The following is a 14,741-nucleotide window of genomic DNA, read 5'->3' on the forward strand; positions in this document are numbered from 1 at the left end:
TTGTAAAATCAGTGTTTGGGACTCAAAACACTGTTTGTGTTTGGATGAGAGGCCCAAACAAAGAAGAAAAAGTTTGTTTTGTAAAATATCCGCATTAGTGGGGACAGGCTGTTGGACACAGACACAGAAGAATACACTGTCAAAGGCAGCTTGTTTTTCAGTCAAGACAATCTAATGAGTTTACTAAAGTTACGTTGTTTTGATATAATTGTGTTGAATTAGCTGTGAAGTGTGTTCAATAAACCAGGTATCATGCACTGTGTTTCTAATCCTGTTCTTTAAAGGGAACGATAACATGTAACTTTAAGTGACTGTATATTTGACGTTTGGATGATTTTATGGTCTTTTAATATGCTAACTGATTAACAATAAAGAATGTTATAAAATGAATAAATAATCAGTCTGAATTCATGTATGAGATACACACAAGTTATAAGTTCATCAGGCTGACACACAGGAGGTTCTTAGTGTCCGTTCTAATCACAGGGATGTTTGTCATAACTCCACCATGACTCACAGTCCAGTCATCATCCGCTCTGATCTCCAGCCCGACAGCCGACTTCAGATGAAGTCTTCAAAATTAGACCCAACGATGGAGCTGCGAACCCAATTTAACTCAGACTCAACAAGCCTGTGGATTAGCCACAGCAGCTGAGTCTTAATATAGCTCCCTGCTGAGCTGCAGACGCCTCTGTGGAAAGCCTCACATCTGGGGATTGTGGCCATTACGGACGTTTTATCTGGTGAATTCTAATGTAACAGGGTTTTGGGGGGGGAAGTAGGAGAGGAAGATGGAAGTCTGAATGGCACAGAGGAGGACATTTAAAACAGCATGTGGCGCCCTCTGCAGGTCAGAGGACCAAAACACTTGCAGATCAACGCTGAGGTAACCGACCGAAGTTAGTGTGTGCGATTGCAAAATAGTAATATGATCTTTGCTTGAAATTAGAGCTGACGTTGTTTTTCAATGTGGTTCACTACAGATGCCTGAATAACGAGTAAGTCAGAAAAAGTGGTGAGTGGCAGAGTTTTGAATTAACATCCTAAAAATGGCCTTTTCACGGCTGTAAATCTAAAACGGTCAAAACCGTGGCTTTGGATGTGATTCAAACTTTTCCTCTGCCTTGTTTCCTACATCCACACAGCGACTCTCTTCTTCTACTTTTCCCAACTGCTTATTGCTGTGCTGTTTTGTCTACTATGGACTATCACTGCTTAGTAGAACCCAGCTCTTCTAATGTCAGCTGGGATTGGCTCCAGCCCCCCCCCCCCCATCCCCTGACCCTAAAAGAATAAGCGGTATAGCTAATGGAAGGTTATTCAGCTATAGAGTAAGTATCAGGTGATTAATTAGTCATAAATCAGAGCTAAATTGTTATGGAAACACTTGTGGACTATTACTTGAAATATTTGTCTCCATAAGTAAGCCTGGATCACATAGTGGGTCTTTTATTTCCCTTGTGATCGATGAAGCCATTATTATGACATGTGGTTTTTCCATATGCTATCTCAGCCTCGGCAGTTTCCAAACACCCGCGTAAATGTGGAAAAAAAGGGAAGTTGAGAGACGTTTCTATGGCAGCCAACGATTACAAACACACAACCCCATGTGCTGACGTATAGGCTACTGTAGCTGAGATTTACTCATGGCTGTATTTTTAGACACGGAGGTGGAGGAGTCTCCGATGACTGACCGATATGACGTGGAAAGGAAAACACCTTCCTCCACCCACCATACTCTACCACTTCTCTAAGTGAAGGCAAAGCAGTTCAATAATTTAGTCAGTAGATGGGGCCAGAGCACAGCCACGCCCCACTGCCTCCCAGATGAATATTCTTTGACACTGTCCTGCTTCATAAATTAAAAATGTTAGGGTTGGAAAACAAAGACTTTCAAAAAAATTATAATATAAAACAGGAAATTATAAATGATCATATTTTCATCTATAATAGCTTCATGGGCATGTTATGAAATCTGAACTGATCTGACAAAGGGATTTAACTGGAATATAACAATGAAATATCCAAAAATATTAAAAGCAAAATGACAAGTAAACTAAGCCCTGGTTAATTGGAAACATTTTCCCTAAACAAACACCAACAAAAACATATTCACAAACTTTAGTTAATAATACACTATTCATTTGCATAAAGTAGCATGATTTTATCATAAGACAGGTGTGCCAAGGTACCTGTGGATGATCATATAACATTTGCATTGCGTGAGGTTGTTGTTTTACTGTGGGATTTATTGCAGCAGCAGCAGCAGCTGGAGGCGAATCTCTGTTCGTATCTTTACGTTAAAAAATGTTCCGCGCAGTCTGTAATTAAACAGGTTGTGAAATGCACAGATGTTATAATGGTGACTACATACTATCTGAGAAGAGATAAAAGTACCTAAGAGGTATAATTATAAAATAGACAAAATTCGTATATGTACTTTTTATCTATCTACTGAATGTAAAGTTAGTCACATTACATAAAAAGTGCAGTAAGTGCAGAATCTTTATCATTAAAATATGAATACAAAATATTTAACAAATACTCACTTTAAAATTCATTTATAAAAATAAAAAAAGAATGTACTTTATTCCATTCAATTATAATGGATTCAAAACTAAATTTGGATTAAATAGATGCAATAAAACTAAAGAAATAAAATATATTAATAAGGGGGAAAAAAGCAGCATGTTATGGAGTAACGCAAATCTGTATATGAATATTATAGGATTGCAGGATTTAACCAGTGGATAAAAACTATAAAATAACTTGCACAAAGAGAAGTGAAATCTAAAACTATTAACCTTTGTTTTTCTGTAGGCCTGACTCTGGTAGTAACAACCACGTGGTTCCACCAAGCTGAAAACACCACACACCAATAAACTACTTGAACTTCCTCCCCACCCACAGTCCATAGGTCCACTCTCTGCCCTCACCTGCACAACACATCGTACTGTACAGAAGCAAGCTCCTTTCTCTCCGTACGAGCTCATCTCGTGCAGATATTTCCCTCGCTTGGGGTTCAACAATGCAGCCATTACATTTCTGGTGGAGACGTGCACAAAAAAGAAACGGGAGCCATTTTATGACAGGTGAAAGTCAGAGAGTTGCCCTGCCCCACTCACTTATGGACAAAACAAAAGATAACAGACTGGTAATTCCACATTATTGTCATGTCATCTTTGCCTCTTGTTTGGCTCATCAACATCTAACTATTTTCTCCAGTTACACTTTTTATGATTTGTTTTCCTCTCAGGTCAAGGACTGGACATCAAGTGATGCAAAATATTGTACTTTCATAATGTTTGTAAGAACTGCCCCGCCCTTAAGTCCCTTATTTATCAGAGTCTGACATTTGTCCGAAGTCAGTGTCATTATTTTAGTTTATGCACACACAGGCTGTTTGTTGTGTGCACATTGTGCTCTCTGAAGATGCGTCACATACTCATCAGCTGCATCACTTGTTTGAACAGTAAAAAACAACAAACAATAAACCATAACTGTGTAATGATTGTATGTTGGTTCAAAGTAAGCAGTTCACTCCAGCACACACACACACACACACACACACACACACACACACACACACACACACACACACACACACACACACACACACACACACACACACACACACACACACACACACACACACACACACACACACACAATCGACTGAGCAGCGGTAGGGTGTGGCAGGTTAGTGCAGGGCACAGCTGAACTGTTCCCAGGTCACATTTAAAGGGGAAAGTGACCTGAGTTCTCTTCTTACAGGACAACGACCTCTAACATCTGGACTGAACAGGAAGCTCTCTGATGTCCCACACGCTGCACTGGTCACAATCACTCACACAGCAGCATCTTTCATTCACCTGCTCGCAGTCTTTTAATAACAAATATTGTTTTTTTTTACCATGAGTAGAAACAATGGTTAGTTGAAACAAGTTGGCAATTTTTATCATTTCAAAATTTGTTAAAAACTGTGGGGAAAAAATGACTAATAGTACTCTTGAAGGGGAAGGACATGCCTTATTACTGGTGTGTGGCATGAAAAAAACAATGTTTGTCTTTTTTATCCTTATAAAAAAAAAAAACATTAAAAAAACCACACAAGAATATAACTTTTTGTCAAGTCTATCATTAAATAAACAACAAAAGTATGTGTCATTAAACCAATGATCAAATACCTGAAGTGACAAAACCAACCAAGGACCACTTCTACATCACATATAATTTAATCATCTTTTTCATTTCATTCATTCATCCATTAAGAAGTTGCATTGTTTCATAAATTCAATATAAGGTGTACAAACAACAATTGTTCACTGTTGGGATTGTGTTACCTTTCGACAGAGTCAGGCAAGCTGCTTCCACGTTTACTGGTGTGGTGCCACGCCTTACTAAGCTAAGCTGCTAGCTCCAGCTTCATTATCATCGTAGAGAGTTGGGATATTTGTTTCCAACAATAACTGAGCAGAGGTGACAGATGTGACCTCTACAGACGAGAAGCTTGACTCACAGTCTGAAAAAACTATCACATGATAAATGACTCAAGAAACATGTAACTAGAATCGTATTTGATTATGACCAGATGTTTTCTATAGTACACAAACTCTATATACCTATATACAAAGGCCCCAGTTATAAACTGACGCTGACATCAGCATCTTTAGGTAAACTGCTGAGGTCACTGTTTACTCGATGAACTACTCATTGCTGATAAATCTATAATGGGGGTCATGAGGGGTTTGAATACACTCCGTTTCCCTGGTTACACTCCTGCTCATATATATGAATCAGGTCGAGAAGATTCTGTATGTGCTGCATGTGGGTTGGTCTCACTCACTGGAGTTTTTTCCCTATTCCCACAGAACAGAAGAGCTGTGTCCAAAAGTCTTGTTGAGTTCCTCTGAGGCAGGAGTTCATTGTTTGTACTATGACTCATGCCTACTGCTGCACCAGTGGCAGTCTCAGTGGTGCAGGCAATTGAGGCTGCGCACATACACTCATGGAAAAAATACACACGCACACACACCACACACACTTGTGTACAGTATGTGGAAGCTGGATTTCTCCGCAGTGGGATTCTGGCTGTGGCCGTTTCCAGGAAGTTTGCTGGCTTTTCCACAAACCAGTCCAAAGCCGCAGCCAGAAACCGAACCACCGCTGCCCACACAGCTCCGTGAGGGCCTGACAACCATCTCTAAAGGAGCCCTATGCTTGGCAGCATGTATGATTAAATGACACTCGTGGCCTTAGCATGTCAAACAGGATGTTGTGCTTTACCAGCGCTGTAAAAAATGACTTTGCAAATTCACAGCTCTCCTGTGGAGAAAAGCTGGTGTGAGAGCTTTATTTAGCTAAAAGAGACACATGTTGCCTGTGCCTGAGAATAACAGCGAGGAAAATTCTTCACCGACCAATTAAGCACAGCAAAATTTTACTTCCCAGTGCTTTATAACATTAAACATGAATCTTTAGTGTGATTAGCTGTTGCTGTGACGACTGCAGTGTGACTTTGAAAATCTGCAACACTATATCTTGCTTGGCCCCTGGATGGTAGACATGCCATCTTTCACAGTCTGAGAAAGGGAAAACAAACACAGATGTAAGGTCAAAGTTCAGAGGGAGAATGCCGACTGATGGGCCTCGTGTGTGACACTCAGTATTTACAGTTCGACTCGGCCACGCCCCCTTTCCTCATGACCTTTCAGGCGACCTCGTTTCCACAGGGTCGGGAGAGAATGTTAACTTCCATGTTACCACGAGTCTCAATCTGAACTCACAGTGCTCGGACGTGGAAAAGATCCCAGCGGTGCAGTATCTGTTCTCAGTGCTGTAATAGATGATAGCGCAAGCTGAGGACTTAGTGAGTGCATAGAGGACAGAGCTGTCATCATGCAGAATGGACACCAATGGACAAGGGGACAGTTAAGACCAGAAATCCCCCATGAAGAGCACAGATGAGCAGGGACGCCAGCTGCCGCCCCTTTAACTCGACAGCATCTCGGACAATAAAAGCAGACGGATCATTACGACGTCAGTGTTGAGTAAACATCAACTCAGGAGCTGTTACAGCAGTCAGATATCAGTCATTAGAGGACAGAGTCATATGACTTATGACTTTATCAAAAGAATCACATTTTAACATTTTAGGATAAAGGATATTGTATGACAGGTAGGAAGGAGCCCCCATAATTGAAGATAGGATTAAGTATCATATAGAGAATAACCCTCTACACCATGTTCTCTTAAACTAGAGGCAGAGACAGTAGGTATAGTCTTTACCACAGTCAAGCCAAGTGAAACCAGGGTGTTTGTAGATTTATTACAGCGTACTTATATCTGAATTGTTGAGAAAGAACTACAACATAAGGATACATTACAAACTACACAAGCAAAAAGCACAATGGAAGTAGCGTAAAAGGAACGTTAATATAATTAGGACCTACCTAAACATAACTAAACCTACTACATAAAAATGTTGCTTTTGTTTGCATCACATTCCGACTCATGTCTTGAACTGAGTTTCACCTAAACTTAAATATTATCTAAAGACTTGTTTCCTAGTCCTTTTTACCAGTCACCCATCTCTCAGACACTATCTTAGATTAGATTACACGATGTGGAAAACTTTCCCTAGAGGCCATAATATCAATTCCCTTATCTGTATCTATATGAAGTATATCAGTGAACCCTGATTGCTGTATTACTGATACAATGACCAAGGGGATCTAATGGTAAAACAATACCAGTCAGTGGATCATCTAGATCAGGACAATGAAACTTTGTATAAAATATCATGAAAATCCATGTAATAGTCATTAAGATATTTCACATAGTTCAGCCAAAGATGGCGGTGTGCCTGACAAAGAGCGTGTGCGGCTTATATCACCGGGTGATAGACTTGGATCAGACGGCTTATTGTTTATCTGCAGTATTAGAGGACACAGTCTGCCCAGAGTTCTACGCATATACAGATTTAGTATTTCTTCAGGGTACATCCTGGATAAAGTCTTCAAAGTGTTGCCAATGAACACACACATGTATGTCCTTTGTTCCGGTTCAAAAGGCTGGCAGACAGTGTTGAGGATTGGCAGTGCCTCCTCCGACCTGGCAGGTGTACTATCGCACACGCACACGCACACACACACACACACACACACACACACACACACACACACACACACACACACACACACACACGTGTTTGATCTATAACCACAGTGACTAGATACGTTTGGGAGGGACCTTACAAAGGCATTGTTGCAATAGCATCAGCCACTCTGCAGTGCAACAAAAGAAAATGAGCTATGTCGAGGTGGGTGGAGCCTGTGCTGGTTTCGTGTCTGCGCCAAATCGAAGGCCTTCCCACGCTGTCTGAGAGGAATCAGAACTTAATCCTTTTGCAGCTCCAAGTAGTAACAGTTTCTTCATATCTGCAGGTGGCAACATGGCAGCACGACACTGGAAGGGCCCCAGTGGCCCCTACAAGCAGTCACTGTGTCCAACGACTGACAGCTTCCACGGTTACACATGAACGTGACTAATGCAGAGGGTAAACATGCCACACGTGAAGTTCATATGGATTAGTAATATGACCTGGGCCGATCAGTGTCAAGAATAATATTCGCACATGATACACAAGATAAACAGACATTCAGTTTGCAATCCTGCCCTTTGCAGCAGTATTATCACCCAAATCAGCATTAAGACAGGCAGAGGAAGAGCTAAAGCGAAACATGCTACATCTCCTTTGAGACTTCACCAACATGTTACTCTTAATTGCTTATTTAAACTTTTAGCCAAATATCTTTGGAGCAGCTCTCTTACCTTTCCTCAAGCACCAAAATATAATCAGGGAGACTAAGTGCCCCAAAACCACCAGGGCGGGGAGAGTGGGTCCTGGGGGCCTCGCAAGCATTTGTTTGGACAAAGAAATATAAGTTATAGGAGATGAGAGGGATTGAGTGTGGGCTGCTGTGACAGGTGTGCCTTAACTCAGAGGGGTGGGGGGGTGAATGGGGGAGTGGGACGGCATGGGCGTGTATGGCAGCAGGGACATTTAAAAAAAAGCACTCACCCAAGCAGGAATTCCTGCTGTTTTCCCGTCCCTGGAGCTATGACTGAACGTCTTCCTCTGACCTGTTCAGCTGTTTTCAGACCTTTATGACACGGACACTAGTCTCTTAATGTACTGAGAAGAGCACGGGAGTGTTTACCTAGCTTTGTAGTCCCATCTGAAGAAGGCTGCATATTAGAAAATATGTCATTTTTCTTAAAAGACACAAAACTAGAGGACAAAATAATATCTTCTAAATTTTCCTAATCCAAATTCAGCTGTTGCCAGTGATTTGGCAGGATGAAATAAAACTACATAGAGGTTTCTGCTAATCTGATGGAACAATCGTATTTAAATAGCCACATTGTTATCAGACATGAGGCTTGCTAACTGCATCCTTGGCAGAAAATTCAATTAAAAAAAAAAAAAAGCAAAACCCCAAAAATACATTAATGTCCCTACGTCAGTCCAGCTCATTGTTTCATCCAGTCCATCCAGAGTGAAAAGACTTTGCAATTACAATGCCTCCAAAAAAATACTGAATCTTTTTATTTTATTATATAAAAAAGAACTGTCAACAATCTGATGGCCCAGCAATTAAAAATGTAATACAAAACACTAACTTTAAAAAACCCTGTCAACATTTTTGAACAATATTAAGTACAGCTCAGCAGTGATACTGTACAGAAGAATGGTAGATGGTTCCTGCTTTTACAGCTGAAATCTGAAGTAACTCACACAGAGACACACAGCTATTTCTGTCACACGCACGCAAACCAAAGGTTTGAGTTAAATGCAGTGTTTACAGGTTGCCCCTACTTGTTGACACCCATCAGACGGCAGGAAATACACCTCCTAAAGGTGACGGGAAGAGGGGGTGGTGATGGTGTTAGGGGGGGTTGACATTGCCCCTACTGCCCTCGCCCATTTCTAACCACAATTCCACATACCTTTGGATATAGGAAAATAAATGAGGCAGCCAACCAAGTCCGTCACATTGTGGACGGGGTTAAATATGGAATACAATCTGTACTGCAGTGGGTGAAGGTTGTCATTTGTTAAATGTGAACGTGTGCGTGTGGTTGTTATGTTTAGTGTGAGTATGTGCACTGACTGGGAACACAACAGGACTTCACGCGATGCGTTTGCCAAGAACTCAGCCAGCAGCCTGACAGACACACACGGTTAGACGCAGACAGACACACCACAGCAACCCCACACTGCGGACCTACCAGGTATGATCTTCATCAAGAGACGGGGAGGAAGAGGAGGACAAGGATGAAGAAGAAGAAGAAGAAGAAGAAGAAGAAGGAGAAGAAGAAGAAGAAGAAGAAGAGAGCTGGACAGAGGGGGAATGAAGAGAAGGACAGGAGAGGCTCCTGTGTGTTTGCTCGGAACTGTTTCGTTTCTCCCTTGTGTTGGATTTTGACAGCCCTGCGCCTGCTGCTTGGATCCGTCAGTCTGCTTCTCCCGTGGCAAACAGGAGGAGGGACAACAAGTCAAGCCTGCATGGGAAGGGGGCAGGGGCGAGGGGCTCACAGGGCAGAGAGGAGTGGGTGGCCCGGGGGGAGGTGTGGGTCGGGGGGGGGCTGTAGCTGACTGAGGGTTATTAATATCCACCAGAGCCAGATGATCACACAGTGTCACAGTTAGAAACTGATGGTAGTGCTGTGGCGGGACGCTTGGCCACGCTCCCTTAGAGACACCCCCCTCGACAAACACAAGCAGACACACCCTCCCCCCTCTCTCCCTCTCTCTCCCTCTCTCTCCCTCCCTCTCTCTTCCTCTCTCTTCCTCTCTTCCTCGCTCTATCTCTCGCTCTCTCTTTTATGATGTTGCTGGCAGATCTATTCTGTGATATTGTGCCACATCTCTCAGCCAGAAAAAATAAAGATCTCAAGTGTCTGAGTACTCTGGGCTACACCATGATCAACATATACTACATTCATCATTGGGACATAATATTGTCAGCACACATAAAAGTAGACTGATCCCGACTGTAGCACCAGAAGCAGGGTTTTCTAAAATGATTATAAAACATAGAAATATGTGATACAGTCTGATAAAACACAACTTTACAATTTCCATTCGTAGCTCTTTATTTTGTATTTTTAACTCATGGTGCTTCTAATTCCTGCTCTTCTAGAAAAGTCATATGACACATCAGATATAATAAGATGGGGACTTAAAGTCTGATGTTTAAACTTTAAATAAGATGGATTAAACTGGATGTACTCATTGGTATTAATGGGAAACAGCACAGGTGGTAACATTAAGTGGACAGAAATAGCAACAAAGTGAGAAAGTAGGAAAACTGAGTGGAATATTTACAAAAATCCGATCGCTTCGCACTAAACGTCCATCAGCATTTTCAAAGTCAGTGATGGACAGATTGAGAGCATGACCGCAGCTTCCAGTGCTCATCCCCTGTTGCTTTAGGGATCAACGCAATGCACAACATTATCTAAATATAGCAACTTTCAATATAAGCACATAGCTTGGTCAATTGTAGTGCTGACAACTGGCTCTGTTTCTCCGTTATGCTAAAAGCCATTCCACTGAGTGTCTGGAGAGCAGAGCAGGGGATTGTCTTCTCTCATGAAACGTGGACAGTATAGATGGATGTGATGTGCAGAGATGGATGCAACTATACCAAGAAACCATGGAGGAGGATTTACAGATGATCACAGGGAATACCTCCATGTACATCCTCATGTGCCTTCATGAACCTCTTGTCTCAATCTAGACCCATAAAGTGCAGAAACTCTATTTTGTTCACACTTCTCTAATAACTAATCTTGAGTAAGCAGGTGTTGAAGTGTCTCTTGAGAAAATACAGCATAAATAGGGTCAAATCTTAAAGGTCAATTACTTTAATTAACTGTGAAATAAGGATAAATGGACCCTACAGAATACTGAACATGTGGAGGCTTAATCTTGAAAAAAACAAAACAATTCCTCTAATGTTGAAGTCATGCTAGTCATCGTCTGTAATAAGGCTCAACGTGTACCTTGGGAAATGACTAACGTAACAACCATCTTGGCCAAACTCAATATCTTCCACATGGAATCAATGTCTCAGTTTCCAGGGTTTGGCCCGAAGTTCTTCCTTTAGTTCAACAGTAGTCTTTTATTTCTGAAAGAAATATTTATTACCATTTGATTTTGTAATGTTTCCCCTGCCCTCTCTCTCTGAAATAGTGCCTATTCATGAGCACTTTTCTCTGCTCCTGTTCAAACCTGGTAAACGTATCTACTGTTGCTGGACAAACGCCCTGTGCTTCAGTTTAAGTCCGTCTCAGGCTGCTTCGTTGCACCTTCAAAACTTCTGCTCTCACATTTCTGCTCTCGCTCTTGGATTTTTGTGAAATGACCCAGTCAAAATTCCCCATCCTACACAAGGTAGCACAATTGTCAAAGGATCATTACTGTGTTCTTTTCAAATGACATGTGCTCTATCACTGCATCAGTCAAGATAAATTCATGAAATGAAGATAGTTGAGGTTTGACCACGTCATTTTTATGTTTTGCAAAAGATGTGGTATATACACAGGTTCTGTGGAACAGTAGGCAAAAAATTCTGATTCACTTCATGTTGTTTTAGAAATCATATGGGGCTGTGGGTTCATGTCTTATCTTATTTAAATATCCAGTAATCTCACAGTAACATTAGCTGAGCTTGGAATAACTTGGTGTAACATTTGACACAACACAAGAATTTCAGACCGTTTCGTACCCATGTAAATATTTCCACCATCACCCATTCCTTTTTTTCTTTTATAGCGTGTCATAGTTAACAGAAGGTAACTTTGTTTCCTGCCCATAATGGAAGGTTTAAGTAAAGCAAATGCTCCCACAATGAGGCAGGGACAATTTTGTAGGTCAACGTCATAAGTAGAATATTGGTTGGGGAGTGTTGCTGCGACAGACGTCCAGCCTCTGCTAATGATGTTACTATTACCTGCCATTATATTTGATATTAATGTTGTCCTCGCCAACACGCCAGTTCCAACTGGCAACTAAATGTACGAAGATCACACGCAAATGGCTCATGGGAGAGGATTTTGGTTTGGTTGCTCATTACATTGTGTAATCACAGTGCACATTACAGTATTATTAGTTTAACCCTGGCCACGGAGATTTTCACATTAACTGCTTTGGACTGATATCATAGAGGTGATGTCTATCAAGTTTCATTCTGACTTTTTCTGTATTTTAAGCACTGACTCTTGTATCAACTGCCTCCCATTGTCACGAGTGTACATCAGCTGCCAACTCTCCACGTAATCAGACAGAATGACTTTGAGCGTCCATTATGTTCCCCATTCCTTTTTTTCTCCACTCAAAAAGGTCAGGCACATAACTCGAGCCCCAGTGAGTCACGACATCAAAATGATGTGCCACCATAATGAAAGGCACAGAGCTGCAGCAACTGTAGCTGCTCATTTATCCAATCATGCAAGAATGTATGGGCAGGATTTCAGAGATCAAAACGTGGAGGACCTCAGTGGCATGTCTGGGAGTACAACTGGCCCTTGTGCCATGTGTGGGCAGCTTTAAAACAGCCTTTCAACCAGCTTCTACAAAATTTCACAATACATACAGCACCCTCCATTCAAGACAAAATCAAAAGTGCCCCATGAAATAGTAAAGTATTCCCTTGAAATTGAAACCAGCTCAAAGAGCCCTTGTTTTGAAAGCAACACCTATGTTGCACAAGTCGGTTTTTAGATACTTTCCATCTTGCTGGTTTCCACATCACGGCTGCAAAGCAATAGAAAAACTAACAGCTCAGTAGTAGATATACTTGACTGCAGTTATAACTCAAGGGTGTAACTGATTCTGCTGACAGCTATTGAATTTGCTGCATACCGAGAATACCACAGGCAGTAGGATAACAGCAATAACACATAATGTCTGTAAATCAGACAGATCTATCTAACACTACTCATCCAATGTCAGGTAAATAAAGGAGTACAGTTTTGGCAGCATTGCGCAACCCGACTAATGCAAAGCTTGACACCGAGAAAGAAAACAAGCTCTGTCTATTATATCCTGTGAAATATGTATTTCTTTGAGTTTTATCCAAACACCTCTGCAGTTGTAGCATTTGGCCTATGAGTCAGCAGACAGTGGTGGTCAATGGACAGCAGATGTCAGCAGTGGGTCAGCAAACACTGTGGTGCCCTGATGGCACTGCTGTATCCTGATCTGTTAAGTTGAAAAGCACATGTGGTTTACCATATGTATGAGTCATATCAAGCTCATGTGACTGTAAAAAAGGGACGATGAGCACCACCGATTGAAAAAAGGATCCAGGCTGCTAATTGAATCCAGATCTCCTGTCACGTGAGGATCCAAACAAACACACCCATAGACTTGTGAGCAAGCTATTCCAACTTCCTGACTCTTTGTCCACTGCTCACACCCACAGCAGGCGACGCCCATGTGAAGTGCTTAGACACCCTCTCTCTTAGGGATACAAAAATAATCATAGCAGCCAAAACATCTTACTTTACTTATGAGCATTGTGAAATATTAGACATAATGCAAAATAAAGTCACATGAAAATACTTCAGTATCATGATTCAATATGAGCAAATGCCAGTTTCACTTCAGCAGAACCAACCACATGCATCACATGGCATCTTCCTTTGTACTTTCGGCAACTGTTATTTCCCAGATCCAACAGAAGAAGACTGCACTGCATACAGTTCTGTTCTCGCATTGCCTACATAACTCCCAGATCCCATGCATTCCATAACATAATGGTATGCAGGCTTATCTCACATATAAGACAGGCTGAAAAGGAGAACTCAGGAAACAACCAGAGAACACAAACTGATGCCAAGAACACAGTATTACTGGAGCAAAGAGGAGAAATGCTCCCAAATGAACCACACCTCCCTCTCTCAGTCAGTCATTCCGTCAGTCGGGCTTTAACTTTCACACAAGTATCTCTACAGGGAACAGGCGAGGCTGAATCTCAGAAAACAGCCCCACCTTGTTGGACTGCAGGTCTGCATAATCTCAACTGGCAAACTCTCAGAGTGTGCATTGCTCAATTTATTATCCAACAGAACAGGAATTCCCCACCCCAAAAAGTCTGATTTAGGGGTTTTGATACTTAATGGAAGATAGAACTACCATTGATGCATGTGCATTGTGGGGAAATTTGGAGTTGAGGTTTTAAATCGTAATTATCATTGATGTATAGTTTTATATATTGTTTTTTTTTAAGTAAAACTTTCACCTGTAACTATTTGTGGAGGAGGAATCCATGTCACAATGGCTGGGCGAAATCTGACAGCGTCTCAAATACACAGTGGGGTGTGCTATGGCACTGTTACTGATACTTCATCTATTTTAACACGCAGATAATTAGATCACAGCTACATATCAAAGGACTCTTCTCACCATCTCACTAAGATTTTTCCTAAAGAGAAACTGCCTCTAGTCACCTTCACAAAATAGAAACTGGGAGCTGTTACATGCAACTTTGAGCCATAAACTGTAATCAAACCACCCAAAATAATACAAGTCAGACATAATTACAATGTGGGTGGGTTCTTTGGAGTATTAAATATTTTAAATATATGACAATGTACGACATGCATCACAAGAGCCATACCTAAGACCTCCCACACAACCAAGAAAGGTGCAGGTCCTAGGTGCAGGA

At 41.5% G+C, this 14,741-nt stretch overlaps 1 protein-coding gene across 19 annotated transcripts in view; it reads right to left on the bottom strand.

Moving 5' to 3' along the window:
• plecb (plectin b) overlaps positions 1-14,741 on the bottom strand; it is a 130,545-nt gene that overhangs the window by 44,962 nt on the left and 70,842 nt on the right. The window lies entirely within an intron of this gene.

Source organism: Hippoglossus hippoglossus, chromosome 16 (genome assembly GCF_009819705.1).
Source record: "Hippoglossus hippoglossus isolate fHipHip1 chromosome 16, fHipHip1.pri, whole genome shotgun sequence".
NCBI lineage: Eukaryota > Metazoa > Chordata > Actinopteri > Pleuronectiformes > Pleuronectidae > Hippoglossus > Hippoglossus hippoglossus.